We start from the raw sequence: 19,716 nt of genomic DNA, 5'->3' as shown, positions 1-19,716 counted from the left end.
GGAGAGTCTCCACAAGAGATGCTGGCTACAGAAGGAGAGGAGGGTCTAAAAGAACCTGAGGAGACTAGCTAGCATTTCTCCTACTTTCAAAAGCCAAACATTATTCCAGGTAATATGGCGTGTGGTAATATACTGTGAGTAGTCCAGCCAAGATGACTGCTCCTCCTGCTCCCTCAACAGCCCTCTGTTCAGGACCCCCCAGAGCACTTCTGCCCCCTCCCCATGACCCAGCCACAGAGGTTAGTACACTGAAGTACATGTGTCGGTAGAACGAAACACTGAGCAGGAGAGACAGGAGAAACACTGCGCCCCCTGGAGGCCCTGCGCTGCAGGTGTACACAAATCCTACACAAAATACTTTATACAGCAGCCTTCAGGCTGTACCAAAATATTAAATTCAATCACTGATAAAGTGGTTGGAATACATATTGTAAGCTGACTGGCACTGATTACAGTGCAACAGTTGCATTTTGTAATGACTGCTGCAGTACATAATGCATTGTGTCTGTGTGTGTGTGTGTGTGTGTGTGTGTGTGTGTGTGTGTGTGTGTGTGTGTGTGTGTGTGTGTGTGTGTGTGTGTGTGTGTGTGTGTGTGTGTGTGTGTACAAGTACTGAGAGCAACATCCACACTCTGCTCCAGCAGTGTAAGGACGCAGGTAATCAGTATTGACATCCACTCTCATATGAAAGACTCTGCTATTGACATCAGCAAGCTGTTCAAGGACTCTCCCCCTCCACATATACATGATATACAAATCAAATCAAATTTATTTATATAGCCCTTCGTACATCAGCTGATATCTCAAAGTGCTGTACAGAAACCCAGCCTAAAACCCCAAACAGCAAGCAATGCAGGTGTAGAAGAACGATGGCTAGGAAAAACTCCCTAGAAAGGCCAAAACCTAGGAAGAAACCTAGAGAGGAACCAGGCTATGTGGGGTGGCCAGTCCTCTTCTGGCTGTGCCGGGTGGAGATTATAACAGAACATGGCCAAGATGTTCAAATGTTCATAAATGACCAGCATGGTCAAATAATAATAATCACAGGCAGAACAGTTGAAACTGGAGCAACAGCACGGCCAGGTGGACTGGGGACAGCAAGGAGTCATCATGTCAGGTAGTCCTGAGGCATGGTCCTAGGGCTCAGGTCCTCCGAGAGAGAGAAAGAAAGAGAGAATTAGAGAGAGCATACTTAAATTCACACAGGACTGAATAGGACAGGAGAAGTACTCCAGATATAACAAACTGACCCTAGCCCCCCGACACATAAACTACTGCAGCATAAATACTGGAGGCTGAGACAGGAGGGGTCAGGAGACACTGTGGCCCCATCCGAGGACACCCCCGGACAGGGCCAAACAGGAAGGATATAACCCCACCCACTTTGCCAAAGCACAGGCCCCACACCACTAGAGGGATATCTTCAACCACCAACTTACCATCCTGAGACAAGGCCGAGTATAGCCCACAAAGATCTCCACCACGGCACAACCCAAGGGGGGGCACCAACCCAGACAGGAAGATCACATCAGTGACTCAACCCACTCAAGTGACGCACCCCTCATAGGGACGGTATGAAAGAGCCCCCAGTAAGCCAGTGACTCTGTAATAGGGTTAGAGGCAGAGAATCCCAGTGGAAAGAGGGGAACCGGCCAGGCAGAGACAGCAAGGGCGGTTCGTTGCTCCAGAGCCTTTCCGTTCACCTTCCTACTCCTGGGCCAGACTACACTCAATCATATGACCCACTGAAGAGATGAGTCTTCAGTAAAGACTTAAAGGTTGAGACCGAGTTTGCGTCTCTCACATGGGTAGGCAGACCATTCCATAAAAATGGAGCTCTATAGGAGAAAGCCCTGCCTCCAGCTGTTTGCTTAGAAATTCTAGGGACAATTAGGAGGCCTGCGTCTTGTGACCGTAGCATACGTGTAGGTATGTACAGCAGGACCAAATCAGAGAGATAGGTAGGAGCAAGCCCATGTAATGCTTTGTAGGTTAGCAGTAAAACCTTGAAATCAGCCCTTGCCTTGACAGGAAGCCAGTGTAGGGAGGCTAGCACTGGAGTAATATGATACAATTTTGGGGTTCTAGTCAGGATTCTAGCAGCCGTATTTAGCACTAAATATACATGATAAATACATATAGCCTTGGGGCGGCAGGGAGGCCAAGTGGTTAGAGCGTTGGACTAATAACCGAAAGGTTGCAAACCCCCAAGCTGACAAGGTACAAATCTGTTGTTCTGCCCCTGAACAAGGCAGTTAACCCACTGTTCCTAGGCCATCATTGAAAATAAGATATTATATATCTATTTGTTCTTAACTGAAAACTGTGATCTGTACTTTATCTTCAAAAACAAAATACTAGAAACGACTTATTTTTTGTGTGTGCTTTGTGTCTAAAATAAAGGTAGCAAAATTAATTAACAAAAACATTCAGTCATGTCATGGAAAAATAACCTAACTTGGAAGTGGATGGCAAAATATGACATCAGAATGTGCAGTGTTTTCATAAGGCCACTAGAGGGAGCTGGTGAAGCAGCAGAGTGGGTTCAGGATCACCTGTCTGTCTGTAAACTACTACATTAATTATCCTAACCTGCTGCATTAATGATCCTAACCTGCTGCATTAATGATCCTAACCTGCTACGAAAAGTACATTTTTACAAAAGCTGTATTGCATCTAGACAAAACCTGTCTGGATGGTTCATCCACTGAAATAATCACAACCTACAGAAGACAGAGAACATGTGTTCGGAACCATGTATCACATAAGATTAAGCATTTAATCTAAAATACCTGTTTACTCAAGAGATTGTGAATGATTACAACCATACTCTTGTCCATACTCTTGTCCCTCTGGCTTTAGGCTCTATCCTATTGTCTTTAGGCTCTATCCTATCGTCTTTAGGCTCTATCCTATCGTCCTGGATTATTTATTTATTTTTTAAAATTTTACCCCCTTTTCTCCCCAATTTCGTGGTATCCAATTGTCAGTAACTTGCCTCATCGCTACAGCTCCCGTACGGGCTTGGGAGAGACGAAGGTCAAAAGCCATGCTTCCTCCGAAACACAACCCAACCAAACCGCACTGCTTCTTAACACAGTGTGCATCCAACCCGGAAGCCAGCCGCACCAACGTGTTGGAGGAAACACTGTGCACCTGGCGACCTGGTTAGCGCCACAGGAGTCGCTGGTGCGCGATGAGACAAGGATATCCCTACCGGCCAAACCCTCCCTAACCCAGACAATGCTAGGCCAATTGTGCGTCGCCCCATGGACCTCCCGGTCGCCCTAGACAACTGCGCCACCCGGAAGGCCTCGTCCTGGAATTTTGAGGTTTTATAAATGTTGGCATGACCCAGCGACAATCAGCAGTTGAAACAACAAAACAGACTCCCTGCCACTGTTTCTGTAAAAAGCTGAGGGATGGGGCTAGAGAAATCTCAAATTCATAGACAGAACTATGGATGCAAGGACTGACCATCCATGACATCAAAATTATAGTTTGTACCATGTTTTGAGGTTATGTGTTGTTTTTGGTTGTTTCGCCCCAAGTATGGAGCAACGTAATGGCCTTCTTTCATCAAGCTGAACTTGGGATCCAGATCTGACAGCCTCATTCTCTGTGTCATGTAAGACAATGCCTGAGAAGGCAACATGGTTTGTTTCTTGGAGAGCCCATCCTCCAGAAACCTCTTACACTGACACAATAAAATTAAAGCTCATTGGTTAAGAGACGTAAGAAGATGCAAGCCCATTGGATGGAAGGATGAGCAGTTGACATTAATGGGTTCAGAAATAGGACACAAAAGCCAGTTTTCATCTCAAAGGCCAACCTCTAGTCTGCCACTGGACCTTTAGGTTCAAATAGTCTTTAAAACTGTTGACTGCTTCTCTTGCAACACAAAAAAAGCAAACAGCACACAAAAGTAAAGAATGGTTGGATCTTGCAAATATCTAGAAGGCCACATTACCAGTGTCATTGCTGAGGTGCTGTGCTCTGACGAGGAAGTATGTTGGCGTGTTATAGTATAAGGGGTAAGGGAGAGATATGGAGGAAGAGGGTGAAAAGCAGAGAAACACACCCCACCCTCTGTCCTCCAGCCACAAACCCACACCCCACTGTCCTGCTGATACAGAGAGCTGCTGTGTTGACGTGCTCGTCGGAGCTCTGAAATGTCCCACTTGCTAACTGGTTGTAGTTATAGACATGCCGTATACAACCAGTTAGCAAGTGGGACATTTCAGAGTTTCCTAGTTGCGACTAGCACGTGAACATGGCAAGCGTGCCAGAGCCCTTCACTTCATTTTCTTGGTCCATTCCATGTCATCACTCTGAGGCTTGTGACCCGTCATTCTCTCTATCAACCTCTCCATCCTCCGCCAGAAGCTCATCTTGTCCAGAGGGTAGTTCGACCACCCTGAGAGAGAGGGGGATGGAATAAAAATAAAAAGAGAGAGTGAGGGGAATGGGAATAGGAAGAAATACATGAGGCACGTTAACAGGAAGACATCAAATGAAACATGCACACATCCCACACACAGCACTGTGCTCCAGGTAGCAGTGGTAGTAGATACATCAGCTCTCAGAGGATCTCTGCTGCCAGGGGAGAGGAAAGAGATCTGGCTTCGGCACCAGAGTAATGCACACACTTACATTTATAAATATGTACTGTATCTCCACATACCATACATCACACAAGGACTGCTGAACTCAAATACCTCACATTCACCATCCACTCGTATCCATGCTATAGAATCGGATACCCATTCCTAGGAGGGTTGTACATCAACGATGTTTTAGTATTACACATAGACAGGAAGGAAGGGAGCGAACGTAGGTGGTCGTACATGCACGAAAACACATGTACAGTGCATTCGTAAAGTATTCAGACCCCTTGACTTAATAATAATTACATAGCAGCCTTATTCTGAAATGAATCAACGAAAAAAATCCTCATCAATCTACACACAATACCCCATAATGACAAAGCAAAAACAGGTTTTTATATTTCTTTGCACATTTTATTACAAATGACAAACGGAAATATCACATTTTCCTAAGTATTCAGACTCTTTACTCAGTTCTTATTTGAAGCACCTTTGGCAGCGATTACAGCCACAAGTATTATTGGGTATGACGCTGCAAGCTTGACACACCTGTATTTGGGGAGTTTTTACCATTCTTCTCTGCGGATCCTCTCGAGCTCTGCCAGGTTGAATGGGGAGCGTTTCTGCACAGCTATTTACAGGTCTCTCCAGAGATTTTAGAACTGGTGAACCTTCACCCCTGTATGAACTCAAAGACACACACACACACACCCACATATTAATACTTTATTTCTATCCACAAAGATACTAGACATATTGGAGGAATTGCACATAACCATATCTCTACAGTATTTCTTTTTAAATACACATACACATTAAGGCATTCACTATATATAAGCACTGTGCATACTCACATTAAATATAGGCATACAATACATACAGGTATCTGCCCAAATAAATTAAACACTTGAGCAAATGACAGACACAAAATATATTGAAAGCAGGTGCTTCCACACAGGTGAGTTTGCTGAGTTAATTATTTTGGCCATCATGGCTAGAAGATATCTCAGACCTTGAAAGAGGGGTCTCAAAGAAGCATATAGGGTTTAACGTGTGTGTGTGTCTCAGCCACCAGATCTCAACCCAATTGAACACTAATGGGCAGAGATGGGCAACATTTGTGTCATGTATTTCAATTACTTCTCTTATTTTGTCATTTGTATTACGCTAGGCTGAACTACACTCCAATGTATTTTGTAACAAGATACCGAAAACTCTATTAGGACACTACGTTGGTGTTTCCTTTATTTTGGCAGTTACCTGTGCATCCACATGCTGCGAGTGCTTACAGTGTGTGCATGCATTTGTTTACGTAGGTCTGTACACCCACAGAGCAGAGTGTGTTGTGTTGTGACTGCAGTATGTCTGCAGTCCCCCTGTCCCTCAGGTGACACCCTCTCTGCAGGAGGAGAGCAGCTCTGCTTGTTTGTTTGATTTCTGCTCTCTGTCCCGCTCCCTCTCTCTCCCCATGCAGGCCTATTTGTTAGCACTGACAGCAGGTTAGCATTAAATATACATGGATATTTCCAGCCACTGGCACACACAAAGGCAGGCGGCGGGCTCCGGGGACACAGGCAGGGAGGGTGGAGGACTGGGGACAGAGCTGTGGCGCTCCCCTGTGGCAGCTTCCGTCTCCACTCTACTCATCACAGCCCCCACTAAGGTTAGGGACCAGGAAAAGGAGGGAGGGTCAGAAAGACAGTGCACACACACACACGCTCACACAAACATGCACACACACACTCCTGTCTTCACAAACACGCACATCTGGTGCCCATAGGGGAACAGGGTGACACACAAGTAACCTCTTTCCAGTGCACCCTCTCAGACACACACTGAATACCCAATGTGATCTCTTACTGGGGCCTAATGCCAGCACACACAAACACACACACACACACACACAAATAGATTGCCTTTGCAGGTTATTTATATTGTATCAGCCACCTTGGATGGACCTTTCAGTGGAAGATATTATTTGAATTCTTCTTGATGTGATTTCTCTGTTTCTATAATCATGGCTGTTAGCTCAGCCGTGGTTGGTACATTGTCATATAAACCTGTATGTTTTTCATAGTGGTTCTTCTTGATGTGATTTCTCTGTTTCTATAATCATGGCTGTTAGCTCAGCCGTGGTTGGTACATTGTCATATAAACCTGTATGTTTTTCATAGTGGTTCTTCTTGATGTGATTTCTCTGTTTCTATAATCATGGCTGTTAGCTCAGCCGTGGTTGGTACATTGTCATATAAACCTGTATGTTTTTCATAGTGGTTCTTCTTGATGTGATTTCTCTGTTTCTATAATCATGGCTGTTAGCTCAGCCGTGGTTGGTACATTGTCATATAAACCTGTATGTTTTTCATAGTGGTTGGTCTCAGGGGGATAGCTTACCATCCTGCAACCCACTGCTGGCTTGCTTCTGAAGCTAAGCAAGTTTGGTCTTTGTCGGTCCCTGGATGGGGGATCAGATGCTGCTGGACGTGATGTTAATGGGCCAGTATGAGGAACTCTTTCCTCTGGTCTAAAAAGAAAACTATCCTAATTCCTCATTGGGGCGGCAGGGTTTTTAGGCCTAGTGGTTAGAGCGTTGGACTAGTAACCGGAAGGTTGCAAGTTCAAACCCCCGAGCTGACAAGGTACAAATCTGTCGTTCTGCCCCTGAACAGGCAGTTAACCCACTGTTCCTAGGCCGTCATTGAAAATAAGAATTTGTTCTTAACTGACTTGCCTAGTTAAATAAAAAAAAAAAAAAAAAAAAAAAAAAATTGCAGTGATTGGGCACATGGCCCTGTGTAGGGTGACTTTAAAAGGGTGTCCTGACTCTCTGTGGTCACTAAAGATCCCATGGGCACTTATCTTAAGAGTAGGGGTGTTAACCCTGGTGTCCTGGCTATATTCCAAATCTGACCTTTACGCTGTCATGGCCACCTAAACATCCCCAGTTTACAATTGGCTCATTCATCTCTCCTGTACCTATTCCCAAGGTCGTCACTGGTAATGAGAATGTGTTCTCAGTCAACTTACCAGGTAAAACAAATAAAAAGCTTCTATGAAATGGTGCATGATCTTGGTTGGTGGATCCTTCCAATAGACCTTTATGCAGTTCAACATTGCACTGATGTACATGTCACTAATGAGTGACCAGTGACAAGACCTCTGCAAAAGGTGCTTACTGTTAGTAGCAGGGGCTACAGTATGTCAGTAATGTGTTACCGTACGAAGTCTGTGCAGTACCTGTCGTGAGGCAGTATGTCAGTAAAGTTCAGAACATTCCAGTACTGTTTTACCTGTGGCTATGCAATAGTAATAGTTCAAGTTCAAGTTTTATTGTACCAGGCACAGCGAAATGCTTAATTTGCAAGCTCTACCCAACAGCGCAGTAATGAATATGTAGAATAGTATAACTAATACAAATTAAATAAGGTAGTGTAATAGGGTAGTGTATGGTACCTCTTAGGTAATATACAGGGTAGTGTATGGTACCTCTTAGTGTAACGGTATTCTTGATGAGAAGGAGAGTCGGACCAAAATGCAGCGTGTCTATTGCAATCCATGTTTAATGAAGTAACACACTAAACACAAACACTATCAAAACAATAAACTTAACGAAAACCGAAACAGCCTATACTTGTGTAACCTAACACAGAACAATGACATCAGGACACTAAGGACAATCACCCACGACAAACTCAAAGAATATGGCTGCCTAAATATGGTTCCCAATCAGAGACAACGATAAACACCTGCCTCTGATTGAGAACCACTTCAGACAGCCATAGACTTAGCTAGAACACCCCACTAGCTACAATCCCCATACATACACACCACATACAAAAACCCATGCCACACCCTGGCCTGACCAAATAAATAAAGATAAACACAAAATACTTTGACGAGGGTGTGACAGAACCCCCCCCCCCCCTAAGGTGCGGACTCCCGAACGCACCTCAAAACAATAGGGAGGGTCCGGGTGGGCGTCTGTCCATGGTGGCGGCTCCGGCGCGGGACGTGGACCCCACTCAATCAATGTCTTAGTCCCTTCTCCTCGCGTCCCTGGATAGTCCACCCTCGCCGCCGACCATGGCCTAGTAGTCCTCACCCAGAACCCCACTGGACTGAGGAGCAGATCGGGACTGAGGGGCAGCTCGGGACTGAGGGGCAGCTCGGGACTGAGGGGCAGCTCGGGACTGAGGGGCAGCTCGGGACTGAGGGAAAGCTCAGGACTGAGGGAAAGCTCAGGACTGAGGGAAAGCTCAGGAGTGAGAGGAAGCTCAGGCAGGTTGATGAATCTACCAGATCCTGGCTGGCTGGTGGTTTCGGCAGATCCTGGCTGACTGGCAGATCCTGGTCGACTGGCAGATCCTGGTCGACTGGCAGATCCTGGTCGACTGGCAGATCTGGAAGAGTCTGGTCGACTGGCAGATCTGGAAGAGTCTGGTCGACTGGCAGATCTGGAAGAGTCTGGTCGACTGGCAGATCTGGAAGAGTCTGGTCGACTGGCAGATCTGGAAGAGTCTGGTCGACTGGCAGATCTGGAAGAGTCTGGTCGACTGGCAGATCTGGAAGAGTCTGGTCGACTGGCAGCTCTGGCTGCTCCATGCTGACTGGCTGCTCCATGCTGACTGACAGCTCTGGCTGCTCCATGCTGACTGGCAGCTCTGGCTGCTCCATGCTGACTGGCTGCTCCATGCTGACTGGCAGCTCTGGCTGCTCCATGCTGACTGGCTGCTCCATGCTGACTGGCAGCTCTGGCTGCTCCATGCTGACTGGCTGCTCCATGCTGACTGGCAGCTCTGGCTGCTCCATGCTGACTGGCTGCTCTGGCTGCTCCATGCTGACTGGCTGCTCCATGCTGACTGGCTGCTCCATGCTGACTGGCGGCCCTGGCTGCTCCATGCTGGCTGGCGGCCCTGGCTGCTCCATGCTGGCTGGCGGCCCTGGCTGCTCCATGCTGGCTGGCGGCCCTGGCTGCTCCATGCTGACTGGCGGCCCTGGCTGCTCCATGCTGACTGGCGGCCCTGGCTGCTCCATGCTGACTGGCGGCCCTGGCTGCTCCATGCTGACTGGCGGCCCTGGCTGCTCCATGCAGACTGGCAGCTCTGGCGGCTCCTTGCAGACTGGCAGCTCTGGCGGCTCCTTGCAGACTGGCAGCTCCTTGCAGACTGGCAGCTCTATGCAGACTGGCAGCTCTATGCAGACTAGCATCTCCTTGCAGACTGGCAGCTCCTTGCAGACTGGCAGCTCCTTGCAGACTGGCAGCTCTATGCTAACTGGCAGTTCTGAACAGGCGGGAGACTCCGGCAGCGCTGTAGAGAAGGAAGGCTCTAACAGCGCTAAACAGGCGGGAGACTCCGACAGCGCTGGAGAGGAGGAGGGCTCCGACAGCGCTGGACAGGCAAGGCGCACTGTAGGCCTGATGCGTGGTGCTGGCACTGGGCCGAGGACACGCACAGGAAGCCTGGTGCGGGGAGCTGCTACCGGAGGGCTGGGGTGTGGAGGTGGCACAGGATGGGTTAGACCGTGAAGGCGTACTGGAGATCTTGAGAGCGGTGCTGGCACAGGACGTGCAAGGCTAGGGAGGTGCACAGGAGGCCTGGTACGTGAGACTGGCACCATCTTCACCAGCCGACTAACACGCACCTCAGGACGAGTATGGAGCGCTGACCCAGGTGCCATCAAATCCCCGACACGCTCCGTCGGGCGAATTCCATGTTTAAAACACCAACACAGCAACTCCCTCATTTCTCTCTCCTCCAATTTCCCCATTAACTCCTTCACAGTCTCTGTTTCGCTCACCTCCAACACCGGCTCTGGTCTCCTCCTTGGCTCCTCACGATAAACAGGGAGAGTTGGCTCAGGTCTGGCTCCTGACTCTGCCACACTCTCCCTGAGCCCCCCCCCCCAAGAAATTTTTGGGGCTGACTATGGGGCCTCCGTCCGCGCCGCCTTGCTTGCTTCGCAAACTCCATTCTCCTATATCCTTCCGCGCACTGCTCCATCGAATCCCAGGCGGGCTCCGGCACTCTCCCTGGGTCGACCGCCCACCTGTCTATCTCCTCCCAAGAAGTATAGTCCATACTGTACTCCACTTTGGGCTGTTCTTGCCTGTTGACACGCTGCTTGGTCCCTTTGTGGTGGGTGATTCTGTAACGGTATTCTTGATGAGAAGGAGAGTCGGACCAAAATGCGGCGTGTCTATTGCAATCCATGTTTAATGAAGTAACACACTAAACACAAACACTATCAAAACAATAAACTTAACGAAAACCAAAACAGCCTATACTTGTGTAACCTAACACAGAACAATGACATCAGGACACTAAGGACAATCACCCACGACAAACTCAAAGAATATGGCTGCCTAAATATGGTTCCCAATCAGAGACAACGATAAACACCTGCCTCTGATTGAGAACCACTTCAGACAGCCATAGACTTAGCTAGGTCCCTGGATGGGGGATCAGATGCTGCTGGACGTGATGTTAATGGGCCAGTATGAGGAACTCTTTCCTCTGGTCTAAAAAGAAAACTATCCTAATTCCTCATTGGGGCGGCAGGGTAGCCTAGTGGTTAGAGCGTTGGACTAGTAACCGGAAGTAAAATAAATAAAGATAAACACAAAATACTTTGACCAGGGTGTGACACTTAGGTAATATACAGGGTAGTGTATGGTACCTCTTAGGTAATATACAGGGTAGTGTATGGTACCTCTTAGGTAATATACAGGGTAGTGTATAATACCTCTTAGGTAATATACAGAGTAGTGTATAGTACCTCTTAGATAATATACAGGGTAGTGTATAATACCTCTTAGATAATATACAGGTTAGTGTATAGTACCTCTTAGATAATATATAGAGTAGTGTATAGTACCTCTTACGTAGTATACAGGGTAGTGTATAGTACCTTTTAGATAATATACAGGGTAGTGTATAGTACCTCTTAGATAATATATAGAGTAGTGTATAGTACCTCTTACGTAATATACAGGGTAGTGTATAGTACCTCTTAGATAATATACAGGGTAGTGTATAGTACCTCTATCGTAATATACAGGGTAGTGTATAATACCTCTTAGATAATATACAGGGTAGTGTATAGTACCTCTTATGTAAAATACAGGGTAGTGTATAATAACTCTTAGGTAATATACAGGGTAGTGTATGGTACCTCTTAGGTAATATACAGGGTAGTGTATAATACCTCTTAGGTAATATACAGGGTAGTGTATAATACCTCTTAGGTAATATACAGGGTAGTGTATAATACCTCTTAGGTACTATACATGGTAGTGTATAATATCTCTTAGGTAATATACAGGGTAGTGTATAGTACCTCTTATGTAAAATACAGGGTAGTGTATAATACCTCAGGTAATATACAGAGTAGTGTATAGTACCTCTTAGATAATATACAGGGTAGTGTATAATACCTCTTAGGTAATATATAGAGTAAGTTTATAGTACCTCTTAGATAATATATAGAGTAGTGTATAGTACCTGAAGTGAGAGCAGTGAGTGGTATACATCAGCACAATAGCATATAGTACCTGTTGTGATGCAGTAGTAAGTCTGGTGGAGGCGGTGGTGTTTCTGGGATAACACCAGGTGACAGTCCTGCAGTAGCATCACCCAGCAGGGAAGACCAAAGTCGGAGTGAGACCACTTATAGATCTGATTGGTCAATGTGACAGACTGCCAGCGCAAACACAAAGCACTCCAGAGAGAGAGAGAGAGAGAGAGAGAGAGAGTGATAGAGAGAGAGAGAGAGAGGGAGAGAGCGAGAGAGAGAGAGAGAGAGAGAGAGAGAGAGAGAGAGAGAGAGAGAGAGAGAGATGAAGAGAGGACGCAAGGTAGCGAGAGAGAGAAAGAGAGAGTGAGAGAGAAAGAGGGGAAGAGAGAAAGAGAGAGGGAGAGAAATAGAAGGGGTGGAGAGAGAGATGAAAGAGAAAGAGGGAAGAGAGGCAGTTGTTGTTCAGAGAGATAAATGTGACTTTCATTGTAAATGACAAGGTAGTTTCAATGTTTTCCAGTATACGTCTGAAGCATCTTCACTTCACGACAGTGAGTAAAAAACTACTTTATTTAAGATATTCACTTGCAAGTATGAAACAGTACAGCATTGTCAGCATACAGTATTTTGGAGAACCAGTGTTGGTGAGATTGACTAGACAACCTAGATAGCTGTGGTCTGGTTTCTGCTTGGCTCCACTCTCACGCTATGCCCATGTTCCCCTCTCCACTCTCACCCTGAACCCCTGACCCTCAGCGAGCAACAGACATGACAGGTGTGGATGTCACCGTCACCCCGCCAGGCTTCGCTGCCCTTCGCTCTCCTCCCTGTCTCCTCTTACTGTGACACGACTCATGACAGGGTCAGTGATCTCTGGTTTGCTCCGAGCCACCCTGAAGCCCTGACATCATGTCTCTGGTAAAATGCATCACCCTGTCATGGCCTGAGAGCGCCCGTGTCTCTCTGTCTACAGCTCCTCTCCGCGTTGTCACACACACATCATTTATGGATGAGACCTTGTTCAGATTGTAATGCACGAGTGTATGTGTGTGTGTGTGTTTGTGTGAGTCTATCCCCTCTCTCACCTCGCTGGTACGTCAGGAACTTGTAGGCCATATGTGCCAGAGGCAGTATTGTGAGCATGCAGTTGTTCCCATTGGTCTCAATGAAGTTGTGTCGCGTGATGGCTGTGGGGTCAATGTGGTTTTCCCGGAAAGGACGTATGAATGGCTGGAGAAAAATAAAACAATGTAGAAGAGGAGGGGAGGTAGTTAGAGGAGGAATATCATTATGATCATTTAATGATAATTTCTCTCCACACAAGACTCTTGACCACCCCTACTCCACACACAGAAACGCCCTCCATCGCCCTCCCTTTGGCAAATCAGACCATAACTCTATCCTCCTGATTCATGCTTACAAACAAAAACTCAATCAGGATGTACCAGTGACACACTCAATACGAAAGTGGTTTGACAAAGCGGTTGCTAAACTACAAGACTGTTTCGCTAGCACAGACTGGAATATGTTCCAGGATTCATCCAATAACATTAAGGAGTTTACCACATCAGTCATCGGCTTTTTTTATGAAGTGCATGACAAAGTCGTCCCCACTGTGACTGTAAGTACCCCAACCAGAAGCCATGGATTACAGACAACATCCGCACTGAGTTAGAGCTGTGTAGAGCTGCCACTTTCAAGGATAGGGACATTAATCTGGACGCTTATGAAAAATCCCATTGCAACCTCTGACGTGCCATCAAATCAGGAATGCATCAATGACACTCGACGATATGGAAGAGCTTGTAAACTATCACAGATTACAGAGGGAAACCCAGCCGCGAGCCTACCAAACAAGCTAAATGTCTTCTATGCTCACTTCAAGGAAAGCAACACTGAACCATGCATGAGAGCACCAGCTGTTCCGGTGTGAGTCAACTTTAAACAAGTTAACATTCACGGGGCCAGACAGAATACTTGGACGTGTGCCAGGGAATACCAGGTGCTGACCAGCTGGCAAGTGTCTTCACTTACATTTACAACCTATCTCTGACCTGGTCTGTAGCTCAGGAACCTGGGACTGAACACCTTCCTCTGCAACTGGATTCTGAACTTCCTGACAACCCTGCAGCAAGACATGCATGATAACATGTGTTCCACCTCCAAAGGGTGAGAGGTTGGAGTTGGTCTCGCAGTTTAACTCATGATCCATGGCCCCATAGAGGAGCGTACATGATAGCTGGAGGAGAAATCTCTCCATCACACAACACATTAAAGAACAGATAGATAACCTGCCATAAAACCGCACGGCCCCACGGCTCTGATCCAGCATCATAATAAACCTTGGAACAGCGGTGCTCGTCATTCACAACCCGCCTGCGCTGAGACAGACACCTGCCTGTGACGGCGCGGGTGTCACAAATGAAAGGGACTGAGCGAGAGAATCGCATAATCACAAAGAGAAAATACACAAGGAAGGTAATTTATTTCCCATATAGAAAGAGGAATCGTTTGGCACTACATTACCATAGCGTGTCACTGACGGTAAAAAGTCATTATCCTGTGTTTGTGGGAAGAACTCAATCACATGTATATCTGAGGACGCATGGAGATGCTCTGCTGGAGCAAGGGAAACTATCTGTTTATATTTAGACAATTATCTTCCTTTCCGTTCCTCTAGTTCTCTTCTCCCGGTCTGTCAGCTAGATTAAAGGAGCACTAAGCCCCAGATGGCACACAGAGCGGGTGTGTGGACTCCTCTGCACACTGCAGCCGCCCCAAGCCACATCAACACTAATCCCACATCGTTTAACGGCCTGCCTTGCCCGCCTTTCATTAATCAAGAATCACATCTACCATCGTCCTGGCAAACCCGCCATCGAAAGGACATTTCCTCTCCCTTCACCCTCGACTACGGACTGAACAGGTTTAAGATGTTCAATTAGAGTTTTCTCCTCTAATTAGTCTCAATAATAATTCTCCCTCAAGTGAACATCTTCTGTTTGAACCTCGGTACAAAATGGCGTATCTATCCGCTAATTGTATCCTTTAATCTGCTGGTTAAGGGTCTTAAAACACTCCTTTCAAGATGTCTGTCAGTTACCCCGCTCTTTTTGAAGCCTGATCGTCCCAAGGTGGCAAATCCTAATTATGCAAGACAGCAATAGGATTGACAGCGAGTAGCAGATATGTTGCAGAGTCAGAGCAGTAACCACTGCGCAGCGTGTGGCAGGCTGGGCCGCTCTGAAGCTCCGACCAGACAGGCTGCTGATGAAAGAAGGCAGCAGGCCTGGGCCCCTTGACTGGAGTCACAGGGGGCAGGCACGCTGCTCTGGTACAGTAGAATGGCCCCCTCACCAGGGCACAGGTATGTATGAAGGATATACTACAGGAGGAGAACACAAGGCATTTGTTGCAGTACAGTAACATACAGCAGCCAACATGTAGACCACTGTCCAACATTTGGGCTATTTCCCAATTCCTTTTTGTTTCAGTGAACCCTTTCAACACCCATGATCCAGGTGTTCAGAATGTACAGTACCAGTCAAAAGTTTGGACACACCAACTCATTCAAGATTTTCTTTCTTTTTAAAAACTATTTTCTGCATTGCAGAATAATAGTAAAGACATGAAAACTGTGAAAAAACACATATGGAATAATGTAATAACCAAAAAAGTGTTAAACAAATGTAATATATTTGAGATTTGAGATTCTTAAAAGTATCCACCCTTTGCCTTGATGACAGCTTTGCACACTCTTGGCATTATCTCAACCAGCTTCACCTGGAATCCTTTTCCAACAGTCTTGAAGGAGTTCCCACATATGCTGAGCACTTGTTGGCTGCTTTTCCTTCACTCTGTGGTCCAACCCATCCCAAACCATCTCAACTGGGTTGAAGTCGGGTGATTGTGGAGGCCAGGTCATCTGATGCAGCACCCCATCACTCTACTTCTTGGTGAAATAGCCCTTACAAAGCCTGGAGGTATGTTGAGTCCTGTTGAAAAACACATGTGTTATTTCACAGTTTTCATGTCTTCACTATTATTCTACAATGTAGAAAATTATAAAAAATAAAGAAAAAGCCTTGAATACGTAGGTGTATCCAAACTTTTGACTGGTACTGTATATTATTTTACAATATTTTTGGATATTCCTAGTGACTATGGTCCATGTGTAGTCTAATGTGGTACTGTCTCAGTACTACACCTGGCTTCACCACACAGCTGTGCATAGGTCATAGAAATTGTAAGTCTGAATGCAGACCAAATACTGAGTTAGATACTGAGTCAAGTACTGAGTCAAGAACCATACTTCAGATGATGTATTATGCATAACAGAAGTCATTGTGACGATCACTGATGTTATGACACCTATTGATACACAATCCCACCTGACCCCCTCCCTTCCCCACCATCTCCTCCCCCTGACCCCTAATCCCTGACAACAGAACAATAGGCCCATCATTAGCAGAAATACACACAGACCCAGCAATTCATCAACTCAAAGATGATCACATCCACCAGCTGCCCATTTAATTGAACAGGTGAGAGTTGCCTTTTCTCTAATTGGATGAGGGTAGCATGACCAATTTGTGCTTATGCATAAATATGGAGCCCAGATGCTGTAACCCAGGTCCCACAGGGGTGGGCAAAGTGTGGGGGGTGGCCTGGTGTGGCTGTGGTGCTGGCTGACGGTGTCCAGGCAGTGAGGGAGTGGTATGTCCTGGGGAAGAGAATGACGTTTTGCTTGGGGTAGCCATGGGAGCATTAACCACTACAGACCAATAAAGCCCAGTGCTACTATATTGGTAATAACCCTGGATGGCTGTGCCCTTCACACGACTGGGATGTAGGTGGGACAGGACTGCGGGAGAGTGGCTGGATGTGGCCTGCTCAGCGCAGGAGCAGGATGGTGGGTGTACTGGGTGTACTGGGTGTACTGGGTGTACTGGGTGTACAGGGTGGTGGATTGTAAAACCACAGAGTAGCACTGGCGCGGTTATGGATGAAGACCGTTGTGAAATAAAATAACCGCCTTCATTTATCTACTTTAAAAATCTCCTTCATGTTCAGGTAGACATACAGTACTTTACCCAAAAGCAGCAAGGTTAAAGTAAGCCTGGTTTACATTTAACAGACAATATAAGGAGAGACAAAACTCATTTTGTTTTTTTGGAACGAACAGCTGACTGACGACTGGACGGCTGGGCATTCAAAACAGATGACACGTTATGTGCGGTTGAGTCTGTTTCCGCGGCAACATGGACTCTTTACAACGTGATGAAACTTTGTTGCTCCTTGTTTCAGCAAGGTGTTGTAGCAAACAAGATTTAAACAAAAAGTATGCTATTAGAACGATTATAACAAACAAATAACCGTCATCCAAAATTCCAAGACCGTCACAGTCCTAAGCAGAGGTATACAGACAGTCTGGGTGTGACTTCACTGATATAACTCATTGGGGAATGGGATGGTATTAGGTTTAGCCTCTGTTTTGCCTAACAATCCCTCATATGACTGATATGTAGTCATTTGGAATACTTCTCAAGAGTCAAAGGATGAGTCTGAGGTCTGGAAAGGACCTTGAACTCGAAACTCTGTCCCTTACCTTCTGTGGATGTCCACAGAGCTCCAGGTGTCTGCTCCCCAGTGCACCATACCAGAGGCAAAGTCTGCCATCACTATCCCCATTACTGGAGTGGGGAGCATGGAAGAGAGGAGGAAACAGAAGACACAAATCTTTTACCATTACATCGGACAGATTTTTCGGGGGAGACATCCTGTAACTATTTCAAGGTCATTACAAACAGTTAACTGAAAATGTTTGAGGATAACTATGATTTTGATAGATGTGATTTTGATAGATGTGCACAGTGGTGAAGTTGAGGAGGAGGAAGGAGAGGTTGATAATGAAGAGAGAGACTCACAGAACCACACTGATCCACTCCTGCAGTCGCTTACCTGAGGAAAACAGCAGATCACACGATATGAGTCACACAGTTACAGAGACACAGGTAAAGTAATAAAGCTACCGTACATTTGCACTTTCCTCTGTACTGTACAATAGTGCTGAGGACCACATTCTGAAGAGAGTGTAGAGTAACCTGTGATCTTCTGTGTTAATGAGCAGAGTGAGGTCAGCCCTGGTAGCAGGAGAACGTCCACTCTCAGCTCTGTAGGGTCATTGGGTCAAATGCTGGGGGCGCCGCCACATCTGTGGGTGTCCGTCACAGTGTGTGTGCGAACCATCATCCACAATGTTAAGTGGTAATCGGTTCGATGAAGACAAGTGTATGCCGAGACTGGGGTCGTGACCCCTCATGTGCAGAGCACCGCTGACACAGCTCTAAACTCACAGTTCAGCTGTGACAGATGAAAGAGAGAGACGGTGGGCCGGACATGGGCGGGCGGGCGGGAGGACCACCGTGTCGCCACTCTGCCCCTGCAGGCACAGAGCCGATTAGAGGGCTAGTGAATAATTCAGCAGGCTACGGAGCGGTGCAGAGCTGCTTAAGTTAGAGCCAGCCACTACTGTACTGTACTGTACAGTACGTCATCACCACATCCACTGAGACCAGCCTGATCCCCTCTGCTTCACCCTCTCCTTCTCACTCTACCTCTCTATTTCCCTTCTTTTCCTTCTTTTAACCTTTGTGTCTCTCTTTCCACATCTCTTTCTCTCCTCCCTATTCAGATCTTCTTCTTTTTTTCTTTCTATCTCCCTTTCTGCAGATGCAAGGCGTCATGTGCCACAGTGAAGTCAAGCCATCTGAAAGTTTAATGACATTAGATTTTTCCAAAGGAGTAGATTGGAGTGCCAGGAGGTTATGGGGTATTGATGAAAGTTTTAATAGGGTCTCTCAGGCCCAACTAAAGCAAGTTAACCAACCATTCCAATACACCTCCCTCTCATAATACATAGAACTGGTCCTCAATCATCACAGGAGAGTTCACACACAACCCTTCACCTGTGTACTGCCGCCCTCATCTCTCACACAGCACCTGTTTACGCTGTACTAGCCTAGCCATGTAGTGTTGATTGAGGAGACTGGAGTGCTCTTAGCTGTTATGAGCTGCTTTAAATGAAACAAATGAATCAAGTGAGAAGCATCCAGGTGTGCACGCTCTGTATGGCAGCGAGGCCAGGTGTGCCAGCTGTGGAGGACAGGTGTGGGGCAGCAGAGGCTCCTGCAGAGGAATGACCTCAGAGACTGACAGGCCTCTACCACTTAGCGACTGTCTGACTTCACTTCTTACTAGCCACTGATACAAACACATGCTAACGAAATTCCTCTGTGTGCAAGATCCTGTCAAAGGTCTGTAATTCTTGCAGAATGTGATTCAAAATGTAAGAGATGCTACCTTTTATCAAGGGGGGGGGGGTGTAATCTAATAATACAGAACATAAATCACTGAGTACCTCTTTGATTGCAGTGACCAATGACAACTCTATGTAACACAAACTTTGGCCTCAGACTATTTTTAGACATAGCATTTACAGCAAGGTTAACTGTTACACCATCGTTTTGTTGTCTCCACACTAAATATGACACCATTTCTACCACTCTGTCATAACACAGGAGAGACAGACACC

The 19,716-nt window shown here is 46.5% G+C and overlaps 1 pseudogene; it reads right to left on the bottom strand.

Annotated features, from left to right (window-relative positions):
• Positions 1-4,295: 4,295 nt before the first annotated feature.
• The window catches only part of LOC110532115, a 30,767-nt pseudogene continuing 15,346 nt past the window's right edge, over positions 4,296-19,716 (bottom strand).

The sequence above is a fragment of the Oncorhynchus mykiss genome, chromosome 1, assembly GCF_013265735.2.
Source record: "Oncorhynchus mykiss isolate Arlee chromosome 1, USDA_OmykA_1.1, whole genome shotgun sequence".
In the NCBI taxonomy this organism is placed as follows: Eukaryota; Metazoa; Chordata; class Actinopteri; order Salmoniformes; family Salmonidae; genus Oncorhynchus; species Oncorhynchus mykiss.
Note: the sequence above shows the minus strand (reverse complement) of the source record. Positions and strands in the feature narration are given on the sequence as shown.